Here is a 25,551-nt window from a genome sequence, read left to right on the forward strand (position 1 = left end):
CATGGAGGACCCGGGGATCCTGTGAATGATCGTGCAGTCCCCCCTCCCATCTTGGTCGGTCTTGGACCTGAGAAAGGAGACAATCATCGCATCACCCCTGATCTGAACGTGTTCCCGGCACAAACCCCCCACCACATCCTGTTTGTTCCTTGCAACCAGCTCACTTATCCTCATAGCCCCGTGAAATGCCAGCGTAAATGCCGTCCGGAACAAACATGTCTCGAAAGGAGACGAGCATGTGGTAGGGAGTGTGGCCAGCAACTGGGACAACCTATCGAGACCTATCGGTCGTCTCTCATCTAATCTGTGACCCTCCAGGCGTTGCCACCCACGCAGCGCTTTCTGTACTACAAAAGACGCTGTCGGGTCCTGGATGTTATGGGCCCTGGCAACAAAGGAAATGGCGGCACGATGCCTTTGGGCCGTAGCCACCGACTTCCCAGCCCTACGTAAGGACATCAAAAAATGTACTACCCACTCTTCCTGACCCCAAAGTCCCCCTCTCTCAGTCCCCAAAAAGGCTAAATAGGCCCGAAACGCCCCTTCATATGCCTTCCTCGTCCTGGGTGCTAGACTCTCTCCCACGAGGTGACGAAGTTCGGGGCACCGAGAGACCAGAGAGCTTCGGGGAAGGGTGCCGGCTCTGGGTCCGCAGAGGGAAGGAAACCCGAGAAAGCCTGCATGTGAAAACGAGACAGTGCATCAGCCGCCTGATTCATTACCCCTGGGACATGTTTTGCTCTGAATATCACGTTCAGTTGCATACACAGTAAGACAATTTCTTTGAGCAGCCTCAAAATCAGTTTACAACGGGCTGCCTGACTATTGATGCATTCTACAACGGTCATATTGTCAGACCAGAACACGACAGAATGATCTTTGAACCCTTCGGGCCATGTTCTCAGGGCCACCAGAATGGGAAACAGTTCAAGGAAAGCAATATTACTCGTCAGCCCCTCTTCATGCCACCATGGGGGCCATTTTTGTGCCGACCATTTTGTGCCGAAGATGGCGCCAAAGCCTATGCTTCCCGCTGAATCTGTCCATAGACCAAGTTCTTCCGAGGACACGGCTGGCTTGTTCCAGACGACTCGACCATTGAAGTCCGCCAAAAATGCTAACCAAATACGCATGTCCTGGCGGACCTCAGCCGATAACCTCGTGCGATGATGACCTTCTTTTAGGCCAACCATCGCTTGTGCAATTGAACGGGAAAAGGGGCGGGCCATTGGGATCACCCTCAAGGCAAAGTTCAACTTCCCCACCAATTGTTGCAACTGATGCAGTGTAACCTTAGATGCATTTAAACATACTTCCAGGGCTGCCCTGAATTTCAACACTTTGCTAGCTGGTAGACGGAAACAACCCTCACCAGAGTCCAACTCGATCCCCAAAAACTCGAGGCAAGTCGTGGGACCCACAGTTTTACCTGGTGCCAATGGCACTCCAAATTGACCCATCAACACACAGAATTCAGTCAAGGCCTGGGCACATTCGGGATTTCCGGCGGGTCCAAGAAACATAAAGTCATCAAGGTAGTGCATTACATTTCGGAAACCCGTTTTCTTAGTGAACACCCATTGCAGGAAAGTACTGAATTTCTCAAAGTAAGCACATGATATAGAGCATCCCATTGGCATACACCTATCCATGTAATATGATCCCTGGAACCTGAATCCCAGAAGACGCTGGTCGTCTGGGTGTACCGGGAGCAACCGAAACGCTGACTCGATATCTGATTTCGCCATCAACGTCCCGGGCCCCAGGCGATTCAATATGGCTACTGCCTCATCAAATGATGCGTACCGCACCGAACAAACCTCTGGATTAATTGCATCGTTCACCGAAAGACCATGTGGAGCTGACAGATTATGGATCAATCGAAACTCACCTGGGTCCTTCTTGGGGACCACCCCTAACGGAGAACAGACAAAATACGGTACCGGGGGTACACTAAACGGGCCGGCGACCCGTCCCCGGCTAACCTCTTTCTGGATCTTTTCTTGCACTACAGATGTATGCTGCAAGACGGAAAGTTGATTATTGCACGTCCCTACACCCTGAAAGTCCCCTACCGGGATGCGGAAACCATATGAAAAACCGTTCCGCAGCACCCCGGCAGAAGTACGATCCGGGTATTCGCTGAGCCAGGGAATCATCGCCAAGGTATCAATCGGGGTTGGTAAAGGCGCCCCTCGGACTATCCTAGACCTGTTTGGCGCCTCCCTTACCCCCATTCTCACCCGTTCTGGCTCTGCACGAGGACTCAGGATGGGACGACCCACAAGTACTACATTCGTGTTTGAATTTACACGATCCCGGAGGCCTAGTACATTTACCTCTGTTGAAATTGTAGCAGAAACCCCTTTTCCCTGTATTGCCGGCAGGTCTCGAATAATCGTCGGTGCTCGTACCTGGCCGAAAGGGCGTCCCCGCATTTTGGCGGGAGTAATCGACAACATTGCTCCCAACCAACGGCATTTTTAACATTCCTGACTCTTTCATTTTATCCCATGTCACAGAATCGTAACAATCCCAAGTCAAACTCTTGTTATGTTCCTTCTCTTTCCTGAACAGATTGTCATAACAGAACCAATGGTTACCTTGATATGCTGTCGAGTAACCCATAATTCGTGATTGATAAATGGGAAACTCAGGAAGCAACTCGGGCCTACGTTCCCCCAAAATCGATGTAAAAATACCCCACGCATTGCCCCAGTTGCCAATATTCTCATTTACCTTAAAGGCGGCCATTTTTGCGCGCCAAACACTCGGATGCATTAGGTCCTTCTGACTCTTGACATGCTCCACCTCATAATGATCGACAAGCAAGGAGAAAATATTCACGTATTCCCCCACCCAAATCTTTTCCTTTATTGCTAAAGGAACATGCTGCCCCAATCTCTCTCTACGAGAGGGTGCTGACTCATCCCTTGCGATCGGCAATGGCCGCTTACCTGAACCGGATGCTGCTTCCGCCACTTGTGGCTTTTCTATCACCGCCACCGGCACGGTCACCTTGGCTGCGTCTTTTTCCTTACGCAGCTTTTTTATCAGCGCCTGTGCCTCGGCAGCCGTGGCGCCCTCAGTACTATCGCCCAACCACGCTGCTAGCTGTGCTGCCAGCTCGGGGGGCATATCCTCATTGGATGTCGGGGTGATGACAACGGGGATTGGATTCCCCTCCATCGGTAACGGGGTCGGCGCCTCGAGCGGAGCAGAGGGAACCGGGACATCTCCCCCGGCTGGAACCCTTCTCGGCCTCTTAGGTCTCCCTCCAGCCGGTGGTTGGCCTGATCCCTCCTCCCCGTCTCGCTCCGCCAGCCGCTTCTTTATGTCGGACATATCCTTAAAAAGGGCCCGAACCATCTGATCGGTCGTCATTCTTTTTTCGCCTTTCTTGGGCATTTCTCCGACGAAGTATCTAGAAGACAAAGAAAAAGATCAAAACGCTCAAAATTGGCTCTTCGTTCTGTCCCGAGCTCACGTGTAGCGAGGAGGTGCAGCTTCGGAGCACAAGAACAAGAGGACGTCTTCTGGTCTTGCGTCCCTTTTTATCCGTCTTCAGGGCGGGCGTAAACCCGCCCCTGCCTGCCCCGAGGGCGTGGCTGGCTACGTCGGTGTCTAGGCCAGCCCACTCTAGGGCGGGAAAAAAGCGCGCCCCGGCTACGCCGCTTCGGGCATACCAGCCGAGACGCGCCTCCCGCCCAAAAATGGCTTCCCGGGGGGATCGAGGCACTCCGCCATACGTTCGGGGGGACCGAGTGGTCGCCCCTTTCCATGAGTGATGTCACTGACCATGTCATGAGTGATGTAATATGTGACGTCATCAGCAGTGCATTGCAGGCGAGCAAGTTATAGTGAGTCCAACTAACTATAACGTGGGAATTTCAATGGTTTTATGTCAGTAAAATTTCCAGCTAACTATAACTGGTGTGAAACCTATGGTTTTGTCAGTGAATTTAATAGGTTTTTTAAATGCTAATTCCTAACTATAACTGGTGTGAAACCTATGGTTTTTTCAGTGAATATATATATATATATATATATATATATATATATATATATATATATATATATATATATATATATATATATATATATATATATATATATATATATATGTATATATATATATATGTATATATATATGTATATATATTACCTACTGGCGGTCGCCAGTAGGTATATATAGTTAGGATTTTTTTGGATAGGGATTTCTGAAAATTCTATGTTGAATAACTTTGGCGTTGATGGACGGAATTGGCTGAAATTGTCAAGAAAATGGCACATTTTGTTTCTGAGCGTCCCCTGAAAGTTTGGGGGGGTTTCGTCAAGCGGGGGCTGAGAAAAAAGGGGGGTCCCAAAACATGTTTTTAACATTGAGTTTTCCATAGGGCGGTTGGACTCACTTTTAGCTCGAACGGCTGAATGGATTTCTATGAAACTTGGCAAAATTGTAGAGACTGTTTGCCCAATGTGCCTTTGCTAGGTCTCAAGATATGTGCTCCAGTGGATTTTGAGAAATTAACGTTCAAAAAAATATATATATCTGTGACAGCGTCCCGGTTAGCGCCCGGGTTCGCGTACCAGACGCGTAATGGAACTTCGCGAGGAGAAATGGATTGGATCTCCGGTGACTCTCAACATTCTAAACAGTCCGGAGCGGCCGCCATCTTGTCTCTCGGTAGGATTGAGAGACAAGAGGTGGAAATAAACGAAGGGGGAAATGAATTAAAGGGGCAAGGTAGACCCCTCCTGACCCCCTAGGATTGATATGGGGGCTATTAAAGGGGCACGGTGGAAGCGCTACCCAGTACGCGAACCGGGTAGCTCACCGGTAGCGTAACGGGAGTCCCCCATCTTGTGTTTCGGACGAATTTAGTCACAAGATGGAGGATAAACAATGTTGGGAATGGGTATAAGGGGGCACGGGAGACATATCCTGACCCCCTAGGTTTTCTGAGGGTGGCTGAGGAGGCCCATATATGTAAAAATTTCAAATTTTCGCACGGTTAGCGTCATCAGTGATGTATATGTATATATATATATATATATATATATATATATATATATATATATATATATATATATATATATGCACACACACCCACATTTCCTTAAAATCCTACAACACTTCAACCCATACCAACCCTAAAATTGCCCCTTTGGCACCCCAAAGCCCATACCCACCCTGAACCCTCAAATTAACCCAAAACCCATACCCACACTGAACTCCAAAATTACTCCCGGCACCCATAAAACCCATTACCAGCCTGACCTCTGAAATTAACCCCCTGGCACCCCAAAACCCATATCCGCCCTGAACTCTAAAATTACCCCTGGCACCCCAAAACCCATACCTGCACTGATCCCTAAAATTACACCCTTGGCCCCCAAAACCAATACTCACCCTGAACCTTAAAATGACCCCTAGCACCCCAAAACCCATACCCATTGTGAACCATAAATTCCTCCCGGCACCGCATAACCCATCCCGAACCGGAACCATAAATTCCCCCCTGGCACCCCATAACCCCTACCCACCCTGAACAAAAAATTCCCCCCTGGCACCCCATAACCCATACCCACTCTGAACCCTAAAATTGCCCCTGAGACCCCAAAACCCACACCTGCCGGAACCCTAAAATTATCCCTGGCTCACCAAAACACATACCCAAGCTGAACCCTAAAATTAACGCCCTCACACCCTAAAACACATAACCACCCTGAACCCTAAAATTAACTCCATGGCACCCCTAAACCCATTATTTACCTGAACCCTAAAGTTACCCCCTGGCACCCCAAATCCCATACCCACCCAGAAGCCTAAAATTACCCCTGGAACCACAAATCCCATGCCCTCCCTGAACCTTAAAATTACCACTGGCACCCCAAACCCATACCCATCCTGATCCCTAAAATTACCCCCTGGCACCCCAAAACCCATACCCACCCTGAACCCTAAAATTGCCCCCCTGACACCCCAAAATCCACACCCACTCTGAACCCTAAAATGACCCCTGGTAGCCCAAAACCCATACCCACCATGATACCTACAATTACCCCCCTGGAACCCTAAAACCCATTCCCACTCAGAACCCTAAAGTTACCCCCTGGCACCCCAATTTGTAACCCACCCTGAACCCTAAAATTACTCCCTGGCACACTAAAACCCACACCCACCCAGAACTCTAATGTTACCCACTAGCACCCCAAAAAATGAACACTACATTTGCAGATTCGGAGGGGACTGTCCTCTTTGTCGTTTCCATGTGTGTAAGTCAAGAACAACATTCACCGTAACCTTGATATGCAGGCAGTAGGTAATGCTGTGTTGAATAATTCATTAAAGTTACTGGAACTTACATAAAAAAATGCTGCCTGCTCTTCTGATACTATACTGTGGAGTCTGGCTGATCAGCAGCACTGCGTCCTGGCATCCAGCCCCTCCCGAAGGTCTCACAGAGTAGACAGGTGTGAGTTAAATGTTTCCTAGTTTCTCCTTGCCTGGGCCTCCTCTGCTTCATTGTGGGTGCCCTTGGATACAAAAATAGAAAGATCCATGGCCCTGTTCACCATTTATCTGGTGAGCAGTGCAGTGGATGTGAATTCCATCCAAGTGCACAGACAGCAGGGGCAAAGGGATGGCAGTGCATGTGACGCTTTTCCATTGTAAATTAATTTCTGCTGGCGTCATAGCCCAGGGTTTGCTGTCTGTGCACTTGTATGGAATACACATCTATACAAGTGCACAGACAGCACACCCTGGGCTATGATGCCAGCAGAAATTCCTTTACAAAGGAAAAGCGTCACCTGCACTGGCAAGCCCTTTCCCCCTGCGGTGCACTTCACACCCCATGCTCACAATACATCAAGTGCTTAGGTGAAATCCCTGCCTCAGAAAAGGATTTCACCTTGGTGCCACTCTACAGGAAAACAAGAGGTTGGGGAAGGGGGGTTCACTTGCTGAAACTGTTCAGAGGCTGGCTGTCTGGCTCGGGCTGCTGGGCCTCTCAGAAAGCATTAAAAAAATCACATTCTCAGATCAGATTCGCAGCGTTATTGAATCATTTCAGTGCATGTCATCTTAGCCCGGGCAGAGGAGGCGACGGGGGGGCTGAAGCCTGGTGAGCCCAATGGGTGTTGCGTGCCTGGCTAGAGATGTACAACTCTGAGGTGTCTCAGTGTACAGACTCATAACATGTGTATTCCAAATGTCTGCTGCGATACACTATTTTCTATAACCGCATTGCCCCCAATGTTCCCTGTAGCTACCATATTTCAAAAGGTAGTTTGGTCATTATGTTTAGCAGCGGCATAAAGAGCCTTCCATCAACCTAGGTCCAACTCTTGGTTTTACTCCTTCTTTGTAGTATTGACAGCAACGAATGAATTTCATATGAGCGCTTTGTCCTCTTTTTAAAATTTGTACTTGTGTTTTAATACTTTTATAATGTGATATTTGCAAATACTCTCCCTTTCCTATCTTGCTAGTGTATATGTTTTAAAATATGAAAATGTACTGTATGGATCGCTAATTTGCACAAATCTTTTATATTAATTGGTCTTGACTCTTGATGTTTAGTACACTTTTATGGTTTTGGTAATGAACCCAAAAAAGTATTTCTGACTGACTGACTGACAGTCTATTTTGTTGGTAGCTATCTTACCGTGGATTTGAATTCTATATTGGGACTTAATCAAATTAATATATGTTTGGTAGCTCTACAGCTGCTACTAAACCATGATGGGGAGTTCCTCCTAACTCCCACAAATGTAGCTTCTGCAAAGAAGATGTTTTTGAGGCCTTCAAATAGTTGATTGCGGACCTCCCCAATCTTCAAAGTAGAGTTTACATGACCCCTAAGGGGGTCTATTTGATCAAGTCCCCTCAGCTCTTCTCAAACAGCTTATATATAGATTGTATTGATTCCTACAAATGCGCTATTGCACTCATTTAATTCTTTGTCTATTTGTTGCCAGTTGATGCATACTATCAAAATGTTCAGACTGAGTGGCTGTTGCCTTTTTTTTAACTGGGAGATTCCTATCAAGTGCAAGGGAATTATTGTCACTGTCGTATCTTATTATTAATGTCATGCCAGTTACATATAGCCAAAGGCTAACATCTACTAGTAAATAGTCTATTAAACTAGTGCTTCGTTCCCAATTAAAAGTATGCCTTCCTTCTCTGTCAGATGGAGTTCTCCTATTTGCAAGCATCTGCACACTGTTCTAGGGTCAGGCCAGTGGAGACCTTCTTTTAATGGTTGTAGAGTCATGTCCAGTATATCTCAGACTCTGTCCTTTTCCAACGTAAGGTCATTATTCATGTTTGCATCCAGGAGCTCATACTGGCAATTAAAGTCACCAAACACTATTTCAAAAATGTCCTACTTCAAGGCAGCCATAGGAACAGCAAGCATTTCTACTGTTGGTCATTCCTGCCTATTATCTATCAGTCTTGAGTAGATATTGTAAGAATAGACGTCTAACTTAGGTGGTGGTGTGAGGTCTCCACTATGCACCCAAGACGGGAACCAATCTAAGTCATCAAGCCCCCTGAGGGTCTCATCTTACCCTTGGCTATTGCCTCCTTAATATAAGCAGCAAAGCCTGCTTGTTGCACTTTCATAGTTTACCATGTTTCTTGGAAGAGGTAGCCATCAAACTGGTCAATAAAAAGTCACCAATCTGTACAGTCAACTTTGGGGCCTAAACCAGTGACATTCCATAAGAAGACCCTAACTATAGATTAGATTGTGCGACATTTAGGGTCTCGGTAGGCCCTTCATGTGTTGTCATCTCTCTTATCTCTAGTCTATCTGGATGGAGAGCCCTACCTTTGGACTTTATATGACTGCTAACTTTACTTGATGTATCAGTTCCAGATTCATCTGGGGATGTGGTGTGTTAACTATGTTGCCCGTTCCACAGGCACTGGACCCAGTTGGCAGCACATAGCAGTCACACAGGATTGAATCTAATTGGATTACTGATTTGGTACCAACCAAGAGTTTGGTGTGGGGCGCACAATATTGGTGTGTTCGGACCCTGTTTTTAACAGCCGGTGGTGGGGTTAACTTTACTCCCTTTACCCATTTGGAGAAGCCTTCCCTTTGGAAAGCCTTTGCTCACCCCCTCTGGAATCCTGTTACTCTGGGAACCCACTCTGTCAGTAAGTCAATCAACTCTTTCCAGTACATCAAAGCGGTTGATAACAGGGATGCTGTAAATCCTATTATAATAATGTTGTCCATTAGGAGGTACATTAATGGGAGGCAGTTGCAATGGCAGCGGCCTGGGGTAGTCGTGTCTTAGAATGAACCTAGATTTATAGAAGTAACTCATAGGTGAAAGAACAATTTTTGACTCCAGTTTCAGCCTCTACACATCAGGAAATTCATAATCTTTGGACCAAGTTGGGATCTATAAAATTAATTAAAAAAACAATCCCTGTGATGTCTTCCAGGGCCTTCCCAATCCACCCAAATCTTGGCTTTAAAAGTATATAATGTAGCAATGAGACCAGAAAGCTCTTGTTTCTCACAAGCCAATTCAAAGATTTGTTAACCCATTCCTTTAGCGTTTCTCTCTGGCCTTATCACAATTCGGGATGTCTTGTCAGAATTGTCATGTAAGGGCAAGTGCAGGAGCTGAATTTATAACTGGCGGCTTGTGTCTACAAGCGGAGCTAGTTTTCACATGGTTCTATTGCTGCTTTCCTTCAGGCAAGGTTAGTCCCCTTTTTGGCACCTGTCTATAGACTGCCCATTAGAAGTTGGAGTAACATTGTGTACTGATGAAAGTACGGTGAAAAGGGAGCCTCTACAGTCACAACTAGGGGTAGTACTCCTGAGAGACATGGCAGGGGTGTTTGGCATCCCCACCTCCTCCCATGGCCTGATCGGGTTGTGACTGAGTTTTTTGAATGTCTTTACATATTTGATTAGTCGTTGCAAGATGTGCCAGAATTGGTATGAGTTCCAAGCACAATGTGTCCTTGACTTTTTCAACTATCTCTACCACTAATTGGGCCACCCAGCTCAGATTTAAATCAGATCCCCCTCCAGCAGTTGCAGTGTGGCTGAGAAGGCACATCTATAATAGGTAACGAAACTGCTTGCGCACCTGACTTTTGCTGTTTGTTTTGAAATGCTCTCCGCATTTGTTTCGCCATTTGTTGTAGTGCCACACAACAACCATTAGAGGAATGTGCCTGGTTGGATGCAATGGGCACTGGATCAGTGACCCCCAACTACCTCACTAGACTCAGCCTCTGAGGTGTCAATGATGACAGCTGATTTGAATAAGCTAGTTGTGAATGTGGCAACACACCTGCACCTCAGGAAAGTCTCCTCCCCATCAATGTGATTTCTGTAGACACTAACCCTACAGCAGTCTGAGGCTCATCAGCACACTTCAGTTTTCCAATGAGATACTCACTATGATGCACAACTATTACACCTAGGCTTATTGTGTAGACTGGCCGTGGGTAACGGACGATCCTTAACTAGATGTGAACTTATTTAAACAGAGCCACTGGAGTCCATACACACCAGTAATCAGATGATATGTGTGGTTTACTATGGAATATGAAACTCACTCATCCCGAATACCAAGGGAGATTTGGGGGGATGGCTCAACCCAGACTCATCCAACGACATACGGGCAAAGAGAGTCCACCCTTGGCCCAGACTTTGCCCAGGCTCCGCCCAGACCTGTCGCATGTGAATCTCACTAGCGCCTCAAGCTGCACATGTAAGCTCAAGTAGCAAGGGGTATTGGGGATTGTAGTGGTGTTATTTTGGTTCCATAGCTCTCACATCAGCAAAATCACTCTGGCAGCAAACAAACAGTATCCCAAAGTCTGCAGGACTGCGTCGCGCTTCTAGGCGTAATTATGGGGTCCAACCACCAGCAAGTGGTATTAGGGGTTGTGGTCCCAATTAGTGTACCTTTGGCTTCCTGGCTCTACCCTCGTTAAAATCACTCTGGCAGTAAACAAACAGTGTCAAGTTTAAAACAAACAGTGTCCCAAAGTCTGTGAACTGCATCGTGATTTTAAACTCGATTACGGGCACCAACCAGCAGAAAGGGTATTTTGGTTCTATGCCTCTCCCCTCGGTAAAATCACTCTGGCAGCAAAAACACATAGTCCCAAAGTCCACAGGACTGCGTCTCGCTTCTAAGTAGGATAATGGGCTCCTACCACCAGCAAGGTGTATTAAGGATTGTAGTCCCCAAGTGGTGTTCCTTTGGTTCCACGGCTCTCCTTCAGACACAATCACTCTGGCAGCAAACAAACAGTGTCATATTTCACCCAAAAATGTGGTAATTGCCTTCAAATATACAGACGATGAGATGTACTACCAAAACAGATTAAAGGTGCCCCTGATTACAAAGTGGCACATGGTACTTGGTACATGGTACATGGTGGAGTAAAATCAGCCCTTTTCTGGTATGAAAAAATACATTATCCCAAAAGCCTGGAGCTATAACTGGAATGTTACCTGGTAGTTGTATTTTACTCTATTAACTGCTGGCTTGGTTATAGAGTATGGTTCTAGAATACACGAGCAACTGATTTGTGGTGCCACTGCATTTAATAAGCAGTGATTAACAACTTTGTGCTCTTATCTTGCCCAGGTACTTTTGAGTTCAGCTCATTTGGTTAGAAGTCCACTACTATTTTAGGAGAATAAAAATTACTTCTCCTTTGTTGAAAGGAAAGAAAGAAGCCCATTCAGGATCGTGATCAGATGTATTGCTCTTGGAAATAGGGGAACTGGAACATTAAAGTGGTTGTTGTTTCTAGTAGATTAACCTTTATATTTTTTTAAATTCACTCTGACCTCTTTGTGACTGGCTTCAAAATCAGCAATAGAATCAGTGACCCTGCCAGATGATTTAATCATGAACATCTATAAATCAAGCTTTGTCCATGAAGATTCAAAGGAGTCAGTCTAATATTTTCCACTCAATTTTCACTTGCCTGTAAATTGTTTTCCCCTAATATGTTTATTGCTCATTCCCAGTAGTTACAAGGGTGTCGCAGGTCATACAGCGACAACTGTAACAAAGTAAAAATTATTTTCTGTTAATGCACATCCTTCAATCTTTTAAATCTGTTGCAGTAGGGAGAACGTGTTGCTAATGTGAACTTGTGCAGCCAAAGGCATACTACTAGTTATCACTAGTGAATCACTTTTCATGCATGCTGCTGCTACAGCAGCAGCAGTAACTTGCTCTTGAATTTCCAGCTTCCCCCTAGTCTAACTTTTATTGGGCTCAAAGAACGATTATAACAATGCCCTTTCCTCAATATTTAGTATACGTCACTTACAATATTAGAATAAGTTTCAAGGTAACACCCCGCTCTGTTTTATCTTTTAGTTTTTGGTTCACGTTATCTTCAATCAATCAATCAGCAGATTTGTAGGTTGCTTTTTGTCACCCATGAGGGCTTCCAGGCTCTGGCAGAATACAGTTGATTACCTGAATAGCGAGGTCTTCCTGAACATTTGGTACTCTTAAAGAGATGGTGGGGGGGGAAGATTAAAGGAAAGCTCTTTCTAGGTCTTTCCTGCTAGGTACACTTGTTGCTCAGCCTCTGCTACATTGGATGAGAGGTGGGAGGGTTAGAGAAATGGACATGGAGTGGAGGTGGCTGTTGGGTTTGATGGAAGTTTAGGTGGTGGTTCAATTAGGCAGGTCCGCAGTTGTGTAGGGCCATGTATGCATTGGTCAGACGCTTGAACTAGTATCTTTCCTGTACCGGTAAGCCAGTGGAGTTCCCTGAGGTAGAGGGTGATGTGAGTTCACCTAGGAAGATCCAGGACAAGTCTGACTGTGGCATTTTGTTATGGTCTGTAGTCATCAGAGGATGTGAGTTGTGATCCCTGCATAGTCCACTTGGCTGGAGATCGGTGCCTTGGAGAATGTGCATCCTAGGGTTTTGGGAAGCCATTTGTATATCTTACAAAACATACCGAGGAAGAGAGAGCAGGGAGAGGAGACAGAGTTGGTTACCTTGTTGTCCAGAATGATGCCTAAGTTCATAGCATGGTCCTATGGGCTAGGAGTAGGTCCTAGTTCTGTGGGCCACCAGGATGCATCCCATGGGGAGTGTTTGTTTCCAAAAATCAGTGCCGCCGACTTGTGTCAGTTGAGCTTCAGGCAGTTGTCCTTCATCCAGTTGGTGATGTCTGCCATGCAGTTGTGGAAGTGGGTGTTGGTGTTGGTGTTGGTGGTGTCTTTGGAAAGGGAGAGGATGAGATGTGTGTCGTCAGGGTAGGATTTGATGTTGAGTCCATGGGTGTTGGTGATGCTAGCCAGAGGTGTCATATAAGTGTTGAAGAGGGTGGGCATGGGTGAGAATCCTTGGGGTACTCCACAGATGATTTACTTTGGTTCATCAGTGAAGGGGGAGGGTGGACATTTAGTGTCTTCCTGGTGAGGTAAGAGGAGATCCATCTGAGAGCGGCTCCTTGGATGCCTGTGTCTTGCAGACTTGTGATGAGTGTGTAATGCTGTCTTAAACTCAATTTGTACCGGAGTGTCAGAAAATGCACTCTTCAAAAGAAAGCTTTTGGCTTTCTCTCACACTGCCAGATCTGGCAATCAATATTAATTACTCAAGGGTCACAGCTCTTTCTAGCCTGCCACCTGTTACTAAATTAATACTCTCACTCAACTCATCAGAACGTCATCTTTAAAAGTCATTCTTTACAAGGAGTTCTTTGCTACCATTCCACTTTAGGCCTCTTGATGAGTGCCCCAGATTTGGCTCCAGTAATTGCACTGCCATAGTTACCATTCCCAGGGGTACTGATATTTCTGGGTTGCAGAGTTACCAGAGGTTAAAAGCGGAACCCTGAGGTATTGCAGTAGAAATCCAGAATTCTAAGCCCGATTCCACTGATAGTTCACCATTCTTCCTGTGAGTTTCACCCAGAGATTCTGGTTGCTTTCAGCAGATGGTGCCTCCAGTTGTAACTGCAATACATGGAATTCTAATAGAGCTAGTAAATATCATTACCGGCCTGCTTGTAAACTTGTAATGGAAGCCATTGTGTCTCAGTCTTTGTCAAGGCTTACTCCATCACAGCTTCTTGAAAAGAAGTACCTTGATGTCACTGTGGTTGTTCTGCCAACTTCAAACATGAGGAACCAAATTTGAATCCTGGATTCTGCTTAACATCCAGTTATTCTGGGTAAAACATGTAAACTTTTAGCCCATTATATCCCAGCCCGAGCTTTAAGATCTGCGGATTTAGAACTGGCTGTTGTGCCACGCTTTAAGCGGAGTAGGGCAGGAGGGCTTTCCTTGCAAGTTTGCGCGGCGGTTTTGTGGAACTCCCTGCCCCCGGCGATTCGTGCTCTGAGGGATCTGCTCTCTTTTCGCCGTGCGGTGAAAACTTTTTTATTCCCTTAGTTTTTAATATTGTCTGATTATTGTTTCGTTGTGTTGTGCAGCTGCCTTGTCGGGCGCCAGGACGCTCCTTGGCTGGAGCATCTGTGCGCCTAATAAAAACGCATAACATAACATAACATAACATAACTCCATGCGCCTTAAAAAAATGTGTAATGTAGTCTGGCTCTGTTGTAAAGTGCTCTGGTGGTCTTGAGCCAGGTTCACACTTAAAAAAAGGCAAGCTTAGTGTGTCAGAATACATGTGAAAACATATTCATACAAAGGAAAACAATTGTCTAGTCATTTTATTTAGTGATGTACCTTAACTAATTCATATAAAAATTGTTGGTCAGTGTTAGATCTGGCATCATTGGCATGGGTTTCCCCTGTATTTTTGCATTTGCCTTCCGCGTTTTTGCTGTGTGTCGGATTTTGTTTTGCTGGTCTAGATGCATTGGGCACTTTGCCACTGCTGTTCAGTGCCAAAGTGAAAGTGCTCCCTTTGTAAATAGATGGATTGGTGTTTCCAAAATTGTCTTATTTGATTTACTAGTCAGTCCCTACTACTGTGCATTGTTTGTGCTCAGGGCCTGCAAATCAAGTGTTGCTGGTGGACCTGCAGCCCTGGTTGTGCCAGCCACATAAGCAGCCTGCAAATGTAAAGTAGGGCTGCCATTGCAGTGCCTGTGTGCAGTCTAATACTGCCATGACGGCTTGGCAAACGGACCCACTTGCCAGGCCCTAACCTTCCCTTACATGTTAGTCACCCCTAAGGTAGGCCCAAGGTACCCCTGTGGGTATGATACAGTGTTTTTGAAAGGTAGGACATGCCTGGTGTGTTGTGGCATGTCCTGATGGTGAACTACTGCCAATTTCGTTATTCACTTTTGCAAGGCTATCTGTGCCCTTAAGATAGAATGGAGAGTTTGCTTATAACATATTATAAGCCTACCCATCCCTGGGAACAAGGTAGGAAAATAGCGTTTAGTATGCCTGAACTCAGAATTTAAAATTCATCTTTTAGTGAGGGTAATTTTTACATTCTGTGTTTGAAAATACCACTTTTAGAAAGTAGGTATTTATTTGCTTAGCCATCCATTGTGCCTCTGCTAGGATATGTATTGACTGTCTGGCTTTGGAGTGACAGGGGCTAGGGATGTGCAATGGCTCCAGAGAGCCTGAATGAGTCAGCGCTAGGCTGCATAGACCTGCACTGCATTTGGACTAGTGGGAGGAGTAGCACATGCACCTGAATAGGGCTGTGCCTGCCTTCCACGAGGACGGCTCTGGCCCTCTTTGGTGTGTCTGGCGCCAGGGCTCACACTGGCAATGGAGGTTGCTGTGCACTTGCAAAGTGCCCCCCAGAACTGGTTTGGACTGGGCTCAGAACCCTGGACCAGGAGAGATCACAGAAATTTAATATATAAAAAGAGTGGCCCAGACCCCAGACTTTTAGATCACTTCTGGAAAATCAATAGGAATCTTTGCCAAGGAGAAGAGCTGGAGAAACTGAGGAGGAATACTTCCCCTTTAGTGTTAGCTGTCTGAGGTTGGCCTGCAGTGGCTACTTTCTGCTTTGGAAAGGAAAAAGGACTTTGCTGTTTGCTATGTCCCCTCTTGAGGAAGATCTCCAAGGGCTTGAAGTGGTGATTGTCTTCTGTTCTGAAGTCTCAGGGACACAAAAACTTCACCCCCAGCTCCCCTGAACTTCCTTGCTGGGAGTTCTGACCTGTCAAGAGGCGCCTGTTGCTGTTCTGGGCCTCTGGAGGTTGTTCTGGCTGTTGGATGCTGGAAAAGCGATGCAACAAAAAGAAGCGAGATGCATCTGCACCTGTTTCTGATCCATCGCCGAAGAAACCTTTGCAGCGCCTGCCTGCTTGAGAAATTGCAGCACGCCGCATCGAGTGCACCGGTCTCCGAAGTTCGAGATCACCGCATCAATTCCAACGCAAGTCCTGCTGTGTAGCTGTAAGAACCCACGCATCGTCCTGGATCATAACATCGCATCAAGGTGCCAGGTCTGTTGCATCATTAGGGTAAGCAGTAAGAAACGGACACATCACCTCCCACGAAGTAAGGAACCAACGCATCACCTTCTCTCCGGTAAGGAACTGATGCATCACCTAACCTGCGCAGCGGTAAGGAACCGAAGCATCATCTCCCCAGAGCAAGGAACCAATGCATCACCTTCCCTGAGTGTAAGGATCTGACACATTCCCTTCCCGGCGACCTTTTTTGTTTATGTGTGGGACACATCCAAGGTACTTTGCGTGAAAAGTGTTGCATCTGCAATTTGCTTTGAACAGAACTATTTCTATGATGTGAGAGTCATATTTTTATTACTGTATTGTGGATTTTTGTCATTTTTGTCTTGTTTGGTTTAGATAAACAGTACTTACTTTTCTAAACTGGTGTGGTGTCCATTTGTAGTGTTTTCACTCTATTACTGTATGTGTTGACACATGCTTTGCACACTGCCTCTGAGATAAGCCTGTCTGCTCGTGCAAAGTATCCCTCTTTCCCCTGACTAGAAGCAAGGGTACCTATTTGGACAAAGGTACCTACCTCTGCCAACTAGAGAACCCCATTTCTAACAGTCAGTGTGAGTGAAAGGGATAAAGAAACATCCCATTTATATGGAGTGGGCCCTATAACTGCACCAATTCAAACAGTCACCGCCCTGTGATGACCCAGAAGGTGACCCGCACACACCAATGACACCACAATCACAAGCTCAGATCGCAAATGCACACAACGGATCTCCTCCTGCAGCACACACATAACATCGATTGTTCTTAGCACCACGCATCACACCACACTCGAAGGCCAGATATCGGAGCAGGACCAACCACATTTTCCCCCTCATCTCTAGTAGCATACAGATGTACCGCCTAGCGAGGCACATATCGCCCTGATAACTCATCTGACATCAGTATCCATAATTCCATGAACATTCCCCCAGTTTCACACCCCAATTCTAAGTGGCAATTACTTAGCTTCACGCCTTAATGTTGCCAGGAGATGTATCTAATTATTGTGTGGATAGCACTGTACCACAATGTAAACTGAGAGAAATGCAATCCAACCAAATGTATCCTAACACACTTTGTTACTATAAATGCCAATAAAAACATGTTTAAAAAAATAAAAAACTCAATAAATGTTTGTGGTATGTGTGTTCCATCTACATATTATATAGAATACAATGTCATGTATTCCTTGCAGAATCCAATTTGAGCACAGCGAAAGTATATTCTGAGATGAGCTAATTTACGGTGTACCAAGGCTATGTCATGGAGGCGAGGCACTCGATAAGCTACATTATTAATATTGCACACAATAGACTATCCTGCACATCAGTGAATGCCATTGAAGCGTGAGAGGATGTCACTGCATGTCACATCCCTGACAGCATTTGTAATTTCCTGGTTTTTATTCAAGGATGCTTAGAAATTCTAGGTATGAAAGTATGCATTTAAATGATGCGCTGTATTAACACAGCCTTTTTTGTTCGAGCAAAGTGCAATCACAGTCAAATGTGTTGAATTAAACTTTTGAAAGAGTATGTATTGTTTGAAAATGGACTTCATTGAAACATAATGGAGGTTTTAAAGTTTGCTTCCACGCTATTTATTGGTCAAGGCTGTGCATGTTTAAGCATAAAGTGAATAAGCTTTCTTTAAAAATATGATGTGTTTACACATCGACCTGAGACCTCACAGAAAAAAACAGAAACATTAGCAGAACGCTCAATGCTAAAGAATTCACATGCACATTCACTGTTAACAATTCCTGTACTGAAATGCCCTTTACGTTGAGTACATGTGCTTTTAAGAATGTTTGCAGAAAGTGCTCAGACGAAATCTAGAGTTCAAAAATTAAATGATTTCCTATTTTTATCCAGATCTGACTGTGCAGTGACAAGAATGGCATTGTTAAGTGCCCTGAATACAAACATACATATGGGAGAGAGAAAAGACGCCATTTCTTATTTTAGGGCCTTGATGGAAAAGCTCAGAGATATTTATTTCTCCACTGACAGCTTCAAGCCATATGTCTTCTACTGTCACAAAGCACTCATTTTTATCAGTGGCTTGTCATTTAGCTGCTTTAAAAATGAACAGTTTGGGGGTTTTGCCGTCCCCGCTGTAGACATAGGTCCTCATTTTAAATGTCAGTATTCAGCCACAGAAAGATTAATACATGATCTAAGGGCGGCCGAAACTACCCCAGGCTTACAGTACAGAGAGGGATATAGAGCGGCGGAGGTATTCCATTTAGACCCCTCTCTTCCATACACATAATAATTTATCTTATTAGCTATTTGTCTGGCTGGACGGGACACGTTTTAAAGATGCCTCGGTGACAGTGCAAAATCTGAGCACATTAAGCACAGCTAAGTTCCAAAGAGGTCACTAAAAGCTGTTCGAGCTATGGCCATCTGTTTTCCAGAGAAATATTGCTGAACTACGGAACATTTCTCAAAGCTCGAAAATGGAAATGTATGGGGGTGTGATATTAATGGAAGGCAAAAGCCAGACAACTGGCGAGCCAAGGCCGAATGTCCCCAGATATAAGTTTGTGACTCTTGTTTTTATTTCTAAAATATTTTATTGCACGTTTAACGGAATTCTACACTGTTTTCTGTATGACAACTGTGACACCGAGTGAAGTGCGAACTGGGTGAGTGATTGTAGTGGCGGGGCCACAAACGTGGCTAAAGAGAGCAAAATATTCTGCAACTACTTTTTCGGCCTATCGCCTTCAGGTAAATGCACAGAAAATATAACACACACACCTTAAATGGAAGATCAATGCACTTTTTTGCGTTAGGAAAGCTCGATTGATTAATGTCTTCGCCATCAATTTGTGTGTATCTATATGTATCCAGAAAGTCACAGAACTGAGGGGCATATTATCAAGGACGGCGTTATCAATTATCGCCGGTTTAGCGGCAGAAAACTGCTGCCAAGGCGGCGATAATGGGCTTGATAATATGCCCTTGAGAATTCCAATAGAAGTCCATGTTGCTGCTTTAGCGGCAGTTTTCTGCCGCTAAGCCAGCGATAATTTTAACGCCGTCCTTGATAATATGCCCCTGAAAAAGTTTGGCTCAGTGGGGAACCCTAACGTGTATTTATAGTGCTATGAGGACCCAGCCTACGAGTGAAAGTATTGTAAATAAGCAAGTCAGTTTTTTTTAAATTGTATTCACAATTACATAAGGTTAGCTGTGCAAAAATGTCCAAAGAGATTTAGGGATCAGTACACAAAAGTCAATTTATACCTGAGTAAATCTATATATGTAAATATACTCTTGCAATTTGTAAAAAGTGTACTGCTGTTAACTGTTCACCATTTACAAGTGTAAATGTACTCCAAAATGTAGAATTACCTGCATCCACAAACACAATTCAGGGAATGGGACCTAATTTACAAGTGTAAAGTTACTGTTAGTAACTTTTGAATTGTAGATTGAAGTCTCCACCACAGGTCACAGATCTCCCCATGGTGAAATACATGAAAAAGTAAACTTTTTAAAAAACTGTAAAAAGACTTGAAGTAAGGAGGCTTCATCATCCAATCCAGACCGCAACAGGAGGTGTGTTTGCAGATTGGTGGAGAAAGGGGGTGTGGTCTGTGACCACCTCTCAGCAATCCCATTGTGTCGGGCTTACTGGCAGTAATAGGTAGGCTAGTTGGCCCCTAAGGAACCCTAGCAGGGAAGGGGACTTCAATCCCCATTCAAGAGCACACAAGGGAGTGTGTTTGCTGAGTGTTGGGCAAAGGGGGCGTCACTTGCTATAGAATTTAGCAATCCTGCTGTGTGGGAATTACTGGAGGTAATAAGAGGGGAATTTGGCCCCCAAGGATGCCTCATGCTTCTTTCTCCACCCCTCGTGCCTCTTTATGCACCTCTTTTGCTTCTTTCTGTAGTTCTCTTGCTTCTTTCTTCACCTCTCTTGCTTCTTTCTGCACCATTTTCCATCTTTCTGCACCCCTCTTCCCGCAGTCTACACCCCTTGTCCCTCTTTCTGCACCTTTATTGCCTGTTTCTGAACCTCTGTTGCCTCTTTCTGCATTTCTGTTTCCTCTTTCTCCACTTTTCTTGCCTCTTTCTGCATATTTGTTGCTTCTTTCTGTACTTCTCTTGCCTTTTTAGGCACCTCTCTTGCCTCTTTCTACACCTCTGTTGCCTCTTTCTGTACTTCTCTTGCCTCTTTCTGCACCCCTATTGCCTCTTTCTGTACCCTCCTTTCCTCTATCTGCATCTTTCTCGCCTCTTTCTACACCTCTCTTCCCTCTTTCTCCACCCATTTTCCCACTTTCTGCACCTCTCTTGCATCTTTCTGCACTTCTTTGTCTTCTTTTCACACCTCTGTTGCTTCTTTCTGCCCTACTCTTGCCTCTCACTGCACCCCTCTTGCATCCTTCTGCACCTCTGTTGCTTCTTTCTGCACTACTTGTCCCTCTTTACGTACCCCATTTCCCTCTTTCAGCTCCTCTCTTATCTGTTTCGGCACCTCTCTTCCCGCTTTCTGCAGTTCACTTGCCTCTTTCTGCACCTCTGTTGCTACTTTCGGCACTTCTGTTGCTTCTTTCTGCATGTCTGTTGCTTCTTTCTTTAACTCTCTTGCTTCTTTCTGCACCCCTCTTGCCTCTTGCTATACCCCTACTCCCTCCTCCTACACCACTGTTCTATCCTTCCCACTTCTCTTGGCTGTTTCTGCACATCTCTGTCCCCTTTCTGCACATCTCTTGCCTCTCACTGCACCTCTATTGCTTCTTTCTACACCCCTCTTGCCTTTTTCTGCACCTCTGTTGATTCTTTCTGCACTTCTTTTGTTTCTTTCTGCACCCCTCTTGCTACTTTATGTACCCCTCTTGCCTCTTTGTACACCCCTCTTCCCTCTTTCTGCACCTCTTTTGCCTCTTCCCACACTTCTCTTGCCACTTTCAGCACCTCTGTTGATTCTTTCTGCACTTCTCTTGCTTGATTCTGCATTTCTGTTTCTTCTTTCTGTACTTTTCTAGCCTGTTTCTGCCTTTATGTTGCTTCATTCTGTACTTCTCTGGCCTCTTTCTGAACCCCTCCTACCTCTTTCTTTACCTCTCTTGCTTCTTTATGCACCTCTCTTGCTTCTTTCTGTACCTCTCTTGCTTCTTACTGCACCCCTGTTGCCTTTTTCTGCACCTCTTCCCTCTTTCTGTACCTCTTGTGCCTTTTTAGCACCTCTCTTGCCCTTTTCTGTACTTCTATTGCATCTTTCTACACCTCTGTTGCTTCTTTCTATACTTCTGTTGCTTATTTATGCACCTCTATTTCATCTTCCTACACCCCTGTTCCCTCTTTCTGACCCTCTTTTACCTCTTTCTGAACTGCTCTTGCCTCTTTTCCAACCTCTGCGCTTAATTCGGTACTTATCTCTGCCTGCATCCCTTTTGCCACATTGGGGAACACTGTTGCATCTTTCTGCATTGCTCTTGTTTCTATTTGCACCACTCTTTCCTCTTTCTGCCCCTCTGGTGTTTGTTTCTGCACTTCTCTTGTTACTTTCTACACCTCTAGTGCTTCTTTCTACACCCTACTTACCTCTTTATCCACCTCTCTTCCATCTGTATGGACCCCTCTTGCCTCTTTCTGTACTTCTGTTGCTTCTTTCTGCACGTTTCTTTCTTCTTTTTGCACCCCTCCCTCTAGCCTCTTTCTGTATTTCTCTTGCCACTTTCTGTATCTCTATTGCCTCTTTCTGCACCTCACTTGCCTCTTGCAGCACTTCTCTTGCCTCTTTCTGCACCTCACTCTCTTCTATCTATACCTCTCTTGCATCTTTCTGCTCTTCTCTTGCCTCTTTCTGCACCTCACTGTCTTCTTTCTGCACCTCTCTTGCCTCTTTCTATACTCCTATTGCATCTTTCTTTACCTCTGTTGCCCCTTTCAGCACCTCTCTTGCCTCTTTCTACATCTCACGTGCCTTTTTTCTGCACATCTCTTGCCTGTTTCTGTACATCTCTTGCCTCTTTCTGCACTTCTCCTTCTTCTTTCTGCACTTCTCTTGCTCCTTTCTGCACTTCGCTTGCCTCTTTCAGCACTTCTCTTGTTTCTTTCTACATGTCAGGGAACACAGGACACAGACAATGCCAGGCATCGGGTGATAGATGCTGCCAGGAGAACTACAACTCCCAGCGGCCTCAGCAGACATGATTTATTAAAAACGCAATAATCAGGTTTAGTAAAATTTGAAATGAATAAACAAGGCCAGTTTAATTGAGTTAATCAACAACACCAGTCCTAGTTCTTGTGGCAATATTCACTTATTGGACTGTAAACATCAATGGTCGACATTCGTTACCCAAGGGATCTCTTTAATCTCAAGATAATCCAAAATGTTTCAATCTACTGCCTCTTTAAAACAACAACCTCTCTGATCTATACAAACAGGACAGCACAAACAAAAAATGTGTGAAAAGCGAGATGGCACCTCACGGGCGCACCACCAATGGGACCCCTGGTTGGTACTCACCAGGATGGCCCTGTTCTCATCATTGGTGCCATCAAGCTAAAACAAAAGCGTGTCTCGAACCCCAAAAATAAAAAGACAGTGGATGGTGCAGTGGACACAACTTATATGTGACACAACTAACAACATGTAACATTTAACATATAAGTCACTGCGCAACTAGGACAATAAACTTTACTTTCGTTCCTTTCTTTGTTGCAAACAGTAAACACACATATACTAAAAAAGGAGAGAGTGAATACTACCTATCGATTCACTCTCTACTTACAGCCGACATGTTTCATTGCCTTGGTTTCTATCAGGCAATTTCTTCAGGGCAATTCACTTTAAATGCCACTGCAAGAGACACTGATTCTTGGGTGCCTGCACGCAGTTTTGCCTCTCATACCAGTCATGAAGTCATGTAAATTCGGAATCCAGCCCCCTTAGGTGAGCATGGTCCTATCTCCCCGTTAGAGAAAATTATGGTGTCAGAGTAGCGGTCGGCGTCCTCTCAACCCTCGAACTAGGACTGGTGTTGTTGATTAGCTTACAGAGTGGAGGGCGTCCTAGTTCTGTTTGTCTTTCCCTCTAGACTCCTATTTTTGTAGTGCAGTTTAATTGAGTAACTTGTCCTTAAGTAAAGTGACTTTAATTAATGCAGCCAATTGTGCTTTTTGTACTTTATGAGAGGTCCAAGGTGTCTGCTACTAAGGTCCCAACACCCCATGGTTACAAAAACTTTAGAAAGTTGGCATTTTCCTGCTGTAGCCTTTTAGTGCCTCAAGCCTGCTTCTGAGTCACATGAGTGGGTGTAGCTGACAGTTGGGCTTTGTGTAATCCTCTTAGGAAGCCACAGACAATAGATGGCTTAGATGTACCTAAATGGCCCATCACTGGCAGGATGCAGGATGGGAGGGTGGAGCTTGACACAGACCAACTTACATATAGGCGGTGTCCTGCCACCACGTAAGGGGCTGCATACCCCTTTTAGTTAGTCTGGAGGCAGGGTATGGGAGGCAGGAAACCTGTGCACTTCAAAGGGCAACCTATAGAATCTTCTCCGGCTTCTGAAGAGGCACCTGTCATGGATATTGGACCTCAGACACCAGTTGTTCAGCTCACACTGGACCTGTGGAGACTCTGCAAAGACAAAGCCTTGGTGTGCTGCTGAAAGGACTGCCACGCTTCTGGAGTGCTGGCCTGCTGGAATACTGCCTTGCTGGACTGCTGCCTTGCTGGATTTCTGCCCTGCTGCCCTCCTGCCTAAGTCTAAGGGATTGGACTGGCATCTGAACCCGGGATCCCCAGAGGGACTCCAAGGGTAGTCTGCTGGATTCCTGTTCAGAGTCACAGGGCCACATCAAGCTCCAAAATGTTGGGACCTGCACAGCTCACCAATGTGAAAGTTTGTTCAACCCGAACCTTCATGCTACAGCATCAACCATTCACAGGGAGAGCCACCACGAAGCTCCAGCCTCCCTTCTCACAATGACAACAGGATCTTTGTGCTACAGCGATGACATCTACAGCGTCAGGCCTGCTCCTTGGGCTACATCAATGGTCTTCCACAATACTTATCTTCTCCTAGCGGCATCCCTATACCATGACTCAGACTCTTTGTGCTGGACCAAGAAGGTAACTTTTCAGTGGGACTATCCAGGTACCTGTATCTGACCCGCCCTCCATCACTGTCGGCCTGAACATGTGGCTCAGATATCTCTGTTTCTGTTGTTTTGATCTTGTTTTATATTTTACATTCTGATCTTTTTTCTAAAATGGTGTTAGATTTTTCTTGTGTTGTGTCTTCACTTTATCAATGTTTGACCTGCTGCATAAATACTTTACACATTACCTCTCAGGTAAGCCTGACTGCTCTGTGCCAGGCCTCCAGAAGGTTGAGCACAGGTTCATTTGGGGTTTGCTTGTGCCTCATCCTGACAAGGATTGCAGTTGCTGCTTGATTATCATTTTATCCCCCTCAACAAGTAACCCAATTTCTCATGAACAGATAAAAATAAACAAGAACAAATAACAAGGTCAGACTTTAACCATTTTGTCTCTAAGGAAGGAGGACCGTTTTCATTGAATGCTTCCTCCTTCTTCCTAGGGTTCTAGATGTTAAGCACGTTCCTGAAAAAATTGCATGCATTAATTAACATTGGAAATTCTATAAAAAACGTACTCACACAATTTAAACACAATCAAAAAAAATCAGATAAACATTTACCATATTTAGATGATGATTCATAGAATGTCTGCATTCTTTTGTGTACTGATGTTTTCAAGTGATTCCACTGAAATAAATATATGAAACTAACTTAAACGTTCTCATTGTTTCCTTTACGTAAACACACAACTCCAGTCCATGCCTTTTAATACCCTTCATGTAAATCGCATGAAAAGCCTTTGTGCTGTCCTATAACTAACTTCCCATACTAATTCAGTTTGCAATAAACCCTCCTTCACTTTACTCCAGGTTTCTCTTTGCGTGCATTTACAAAACAACAAGGGTGTATCGGCCACATGCATTATTGTTGGTATTTGCGATTCCTAAATTGCGAAAATTAAGGAATCGCAATTTAGAAATCGCAAATACCTATGCATTAAAAATTCACATTTTTAGTTGCG

Source organism: Lissotriton vulgaris, chromosome 3_1 (genome assembly GCF_964263255.1).
Source record: "Lissotriton vulgaris chromosome 3_1, aLisVul1.2, whole genome shotgun sequence".
NCBI lineage: Eukaryota > Metazoa > Chordata > Amphibia > Caudata > Salamandridae > Lissotriton > Lissotriton vulgaris.